The 6,384-nt window shown below is 38.7% G+C and overlaps 1 pseudogene; it reads left to right on the top strand.

Annotated features, from left to right (window-relative positions):
• The first annotated feature begins 2,861 nt into the window (after positions 1-2,861).
• Positions 2,862-4,334, top strand: LOC132711527 (small ribosomal subunit protein uS14 pseudogene; annotated as a pseudogene).
• Positions 4,335-6,384: the final 2,050 nt, after the last annotated feature.

The raw sequence follows: 6,384 nt of genomic DNA, 5'->3' as shown, positions 1-6,384 counted from the left end.
AAAATTAGCACACATGCACATATTTGGGGTCACTGCAGACGTACACATACCTAAACAGTTGAGAAGAAAGGGAGAAAACGTATCCAGAAGACTAAGATTTATGGGATATGAAACTGGCACCAAAGGGTACAGATTCATTGATAATAATAACAAATTTATAGTTTCCAGAACAGCTGTGTTCCATGAACAGGCCAACTGGTCTAAATTACATCTTAATGAAATATTTCCAAATAAATGCAAAGATACAAAATCTCGTGAGGAAGGGACAATAGAAAATCAAAATATCAACAAAAATAAAAACAAAAACAAAACATGGACAAATAGTCAACACAAAATAAAGACAGACACATTAACAAAAAAGGAAGCAAGATATTTGCATGACTACCATAGCAAACCTGAAAGAGCTATTAGGAACAACAGAAATCAAATACCAAATAAATACAGAGATTACATAATGCATATGGATGGTGAACAAATAACACCTAATACATATGAGGAAGTATTAAAACTCCCTCGTGAAGAAAAAGAAAAATGGGAACTAGCTATGAAAAAAGAGATGGAAAGTTTGCAAGGATTAAATGTATTCACACCTGCGATTGCACCTAAAGATAAAACAATTATTGGTACCAGGTGGATTTATAAAATTAAGAACCTAGAAGGAGGCAATACCCTATACAAAGCTAGATTGGTTGCACAAGGTTATGCACAAAAATATCCGGAGGACTATACTGACACGTACTCCCCCACAGTAAGAACAGAGAGTGTTAAAACAGCTCTAGTAGTAGCATCCGCACTCAATCTTGATGTATTTCAATATGACATACAGACTGCGTATCTACACGCAAAACTAGATAAGGAAATATATGTAAGAGCACCTCACAGTCAATACACTAATAAAAATGAAATTTGGCTATTGAACAAGAGTTTATACGGATTAAAGCAATCTGGCAAAAGATGGTACGATTGCTTGGTAAAAGTACTTAAGACCATGGATTTCAACGCTACCACTGCTGATAACTGTTTCTTTGTCAAAAAGAGTGATGATTACATTGAATTTGTATTGATTTATGTAGACGATATTTTATATATAGGAAAACACAAAGAGAGAAGAGAAATCTTTGTAAACAAGCTAAATGAACATTTCTCGTTGAAATCTCTAGGTAAAGTAAACAAATACCTTGGTGTACAAATTAACAAAACTAGAAGGGGATTCAAACTTACTCAGAAAGATAAGATTATTGAACTTCTAAACAAATGCAATTTAAACAATGCCAAACCCTGTGATACTCCTATGCAAACTGATTTCCTTAGAAATACTGATGAATCTTCCCCTGAATTCAAGGATAATACATTTTATAGATCAGTCATAGGTTCACTTCTTTATATATCTAATTGGACTAGGCCAGATATTGCATTACCACTCAATTTATTATCAAGGCACGTTAGCAAACCAACAATGTATCACTGGGAAGCTGTCAAAAGAATTTTAAGATATCTGAAAAGTACATTAGACTTTTGCCTAGTATTAGAACCTAGTGATAATAAAGAACCAAAACTTACATGTTACGCAGATGCGGATTGGGCTGGAGATATATCATGCAGAAAAAGTACTTCTGGTTATATTTTTCTGTTAAATGACTGTCCAGTTTACTGGTACACTGGTAAACAAGAACTGGTAGCCACTTCAACCACAGAAGCGGAATATGTTTGTTTATCCAAAGCTGCAAATAACCTTGTATGGTTTAATGATTTAATTTCAGATGTTTGGAAAAAACCTGCTTTGCCTTTTGTTATGCATGAAGACAATAAAGCAGCCATTGAAATATCTAGATCCGATGCCATTGGGCAAAGATCCAGGCATATAGATATAAAATTTAAGCATGTGAGACAATTGTCTCAAGATGGATTTATCAAAGCAGTGCATTGTGATACCTCTGAACAATTAGCTGACATATTGACGAAGCCTTTACCTTCTAAACAGCACAAATACTTAACTTCCAAATTGTATGTCTTATATTGTCCTGAATCTGAATGTAATTGGTGTTGTATAGCGAACCGGCATTTAGAGGGGGATTTGTCAGATGTAAATGCCTTATTCCCTAATGTGTAAATAATGTATATATGGGATATCAGGGGTTAACTTATTCTTTGACTCTTAATGTATTCATAATTCACCACTCTCACTCTTGGCTCCACCCTTTGTATATATAAGGAGCCACCTTCACCATTTTCTTCGCTTCTATCTGTGAATATTCAGTGAATATAGAATGCCTATTATAATTAAAGAGAAATATATTTAAACCTCTAACTCTTATTACTATTATTGAGTCTGATCCTGAAAATATTGCAACATCGACGTCACGTCGAGGGGTGCCTCACCTTGCCTGGTCCTGCCCCTCCACTCCTTGTCACGCCCAGCCTCGCCTTGCGGGGAGGTTCACCTTGCCCAGCCCCTCACCTCAAAGGCCACAACGTGATACAATTTCTGTCTCAATTTACTACTACTGAACAACCAAAATACACTATTTAATCCTATGTATATATGCCATATGTGCAGTGGTGGGATTCAGCCAGTTCACACCGGTTCAGTAGAACTGGTACCTAGATTTTTGTTCAGTTCTGCAAACTGGTTGAGGCCCCACCCTTCCCCTCCCAGCCACTCCTTGTCTCGCCCAGGCTCTCCTGGCTGGGTGGCTCATGTCACCACCCAGTGATTCGCTGAGCTGACTAGAGCCGCTTTGCACCATGATGTCACCCGACAGAAAGGGAGCAGGAGCAGGGAAGCTTGTTCCCTTTCTCTGGGCCTGTACCATTCGGCCTTTCCTTTTCCTTTTCGGCATCTGAGCCATGCAACTACTGCCATGGGCCACCAGCAGCTGTACTGGAGCCACCCCAGGAAGGTTGGGCAGGGCTCACGCTTCTGGTAGGCCTCTGACCCTCCCCAATTGCCTCTTTTCGGTCTCTGCCAGACCCAGAGCCAATGCCATCCGGCACACACTGGCCTCTGCAACAAAGCCTGGCAGCAGCAGGGAACACGAGATCGCCTGGCAGCGGGGAAGGAGAGGGAGAAGGGGGCAGCCACTAGCATACAGGTGAGTGTGCAAGGTGGCTGCTTCTGGGACAAGGGGAGCCAGGAAGCATCTTGGTATGGCTCACCCAGCCTTTCTTCCTCTCGCAGCCACGTGTGCTCCAACCGGCACAGATTGATCTGCAAGTATGGCCTCAATATGTTACCAGTGCTTTCACCAGTTAGCCAAGGACATCAGCTTCATTAAGGTGAGGGGGAGGAAGGCTGTGTATGCCCCAGCCATGCGCCTTTGGTTGCCCACTGCCACTGCCGACTGATATCCCCTTCATTGCATAGAGTTCCCTCGCAATGCCCATGACATCTCCTGGCTCTAATGTGCAGGTTAGGGAAGAAAATCTGAAGGTATTTATAATGTTTTAATGTTATAATTTTAATGTGGCAGAAAGTGGATTCTCGGTGTGTTTTTCCAAATGCAGTAAGTGAGGTTGAATGTGTATAGTTTTAGAAGAGCTTCGTGTGTGTGTGTGTGTGTGTGTGTATGTGTGTGTGTGTGTGTGTGTACATACACATACAGTGTATATATAGTGCATAATCTTTTTGTGTGCCTATACACACTCTATACTTTTTGTGTATAGGCACACAAAGAGATTGTGTATTATATATCCCTCTACATTAATGCTATTCCCCTTACCCTTTCACTGTGTGAAAGCACTATCCTAAGTCAGCAGATACTATATGAAAAATCCAGTATTTCAAATTGTATGTGAAGGCCAACATGATCAAATGCATTGTTATATAAAAAACAGCATGTCAAGAAGGCATTTCCTAGCTTTACTTTCTCCCACACATTTTCTATATATAGAAATCTTTTTTCAATAAGTGTGTGCACACAGTTCTTCCTTGTGCGTGAGAAAAATCAGATTAGCAGTCACCCTTGAATCAAATGACTATGAGCATAATATGAATTCTTCATATTATGGAGAAAATGTAGTTGTGAATGTTAATTAGTAAAGAGTTAACACCAAGAGCTAAAAACACAAATGAGTCTAAATCCAATCATTGCTCTTTACATCGAAGAGGAGTTGTTATGTGTCACTGCTGAACAGCAGTCTATGTGCCCCTTTTGTTTCAGTTGACAATTCAGTTCAGTTTCAGTTCTGTGGTTCCATGTTCACTTTTCTTTATTGCAATATCTAATTTGCTTCCTTCTTTTTCTCTTCTCCCTTTCCAGCCGTTACTGACTGATCTCTTAATCTTGGCTCTTTCGCAATCATTTTATAATGGTACAGAAAAAACTGTAATCTAGTGGCCAAATGTACCACCCTTTGTTAGCCTCCGTCACTCTAAATATGCTGATACATTTTAAAGCATTTGGGTTTTAAGAAGTGAATAAATTTCTTTTTCTGCAATCTGAGGCTAAAATAGTTCAGGCACAAGGAAGCATAGCCTACATTTTGTGAAGTATTAAGCCTCACCAAATATACAGTATTTCACCTCCAGTTTTCTTTTTCCTTTTTGAACCCATGCTCATTGACATTTGCTTTTGTTGGCAATTCTTGGTATATAAACTTTTCATGTTTTTTAAGGAAACTATTACTGGTACCTGCTGTTAGACCTATTCTATCTCGACAAACATTTTCAATTTTTTTTCAAAGTAAATTATATTATCAGGTAATAATTGTCATAAAATCTTTTTTCCTTTTCCTACCTCTCTTAGTCTTATAATTCTACTTATTCTTGGTTTTGCTCCTATAAATTAATGACTTCCTAGTAGTTTTGGATGCCCCTGTCTTTTTAAAAACCAAAGTTGCACCCTGTCATTAACACAGCTGCCTGCAATTTCTGCTGGTTCGAATCTCTCCAAGGCTCAAGGTTGACTCAGCCTTCCATCCTTTCTAAGGTAGGTGAAATTAGGACCCAGTTTGTGGGGGCAATAAGCTGACTTTGTATAAAATATACAAAAGAATGAAGGCTATTGCTTAACGCATTGTAAGCCACCCTGAGTCTCCGGAGAAGTGCGGCATATAAATCAAATTAAAAAAAAAAAGTTAACTTTATTCTATAATCATGATGTTTCAAGACTTTCTTCCAACTCTGCCTTTCTTACTTATTTGCATATTTCCATTTATCTGTGCACATACTTTACAAACATTGCTGAGGTTTACACACATGAATCTCATACACCTTTTTAAAAATTAAACCAAAGTGGAATGATGGACTCGATAGAATTATTAAAGGAATTTAATAATTTTATTATTTAAATAAAATAGGCTTAAAGGAATAAAACAGCTAAAAGCAGTTTGTGTGTGGGTGTGCATATGTGTACATGCCTTCAAGTCAAGGTTCATTCATTCACCTAGACTGAGAAAGTGATTAGCTCAAGGTCATCATGTTAGTTTTGTCCCTAAGCAGAACTAGGATTCATAGCAGCACTGGTTCTATAGAACCGGTAGTAAAACTGGTGGGAGGCCCCGCCCACCAACCCCGACATCACCAAAATGTTTCTGCACATGTGCAGAACCTTCTGCGTTTGGACAGAAGAGCACGGGCGCAAGCGAGCGAAGCCCATTGCAAACCTGTAGGTAAGTAGAACCCACCCCGATTCACAGTCTCCTGGTTTCTAGCCTGATGCCTTAACTACTACATCAAACTGGCTGGCTGTAGTGATATATCAATCAAAATAGATATCCACCATAAACCTATAGAGACAACTAAACAATAACTCTTGACGGACACTTTGTGTCGTCATGTTTTTTTCATATTTTATAGCTTTCTGGATTCACAAAAGCAAGTTATAAGCAATTTAGCACTGATTTGACACACAAACACATCTGAGAATATACAAGGCCTATATACCAGATGTCATCCACTCATACTGTTTCCATTTTACTCAGGAAAGCAGTGAAGCAAATGGAAACTAACACTGCAGCTATTTTAAATTCAAGAAGCTTAATATTCCTTACCTTTGATTTTAAAAGATATAGTTCAAGGTCTCAGCAGATTCTTCTACAATCCCATATGGTAAGGAGCTATGCTGGATTCTAATTTGCAGGCGGTTTTCCATGTTCAAGAAATAAGGAGGATGGATGAGAATCTGCTATAATCTTTATCGCCACTCATCTCTAATCCTTAACTTTGTGGCTGGAATTTCTGTCTGTTATGATGGGTAAATACCAAAAAGGGAAATGAAGCTGGTGGCAAAAAAACACAGGTAGGGTATGGAGAAACAGGACCATTTCACCATAATGAAAATCTCCATGAGAAAGAAAAATATTCAATGACTAACAGATTTGCTTTAAGGTGCTCCATTTCTTGTGCTCTTGATCATGTCTCAGCAAATCTGATCTGCACCACTC

Source organism: Pantherophis guttatus, chromosome 2 (genome assembly GCF_059756535.1).
Source record: "Pantherophis guttatus breed Tessera chromosome 2, ASM5975653v1, whole genome shotgun sequence".
In the NCBI taxonomy this organism is placed as follows: Eukaryota; Metazoa; Chordata; class Lepidosauria; order Squamata; family Colubridae; genus Pantherophis; species Pantherophis guttatus.
This window is presented reverse-complemented; position numbering and strand designations above follow the sequence as displayed.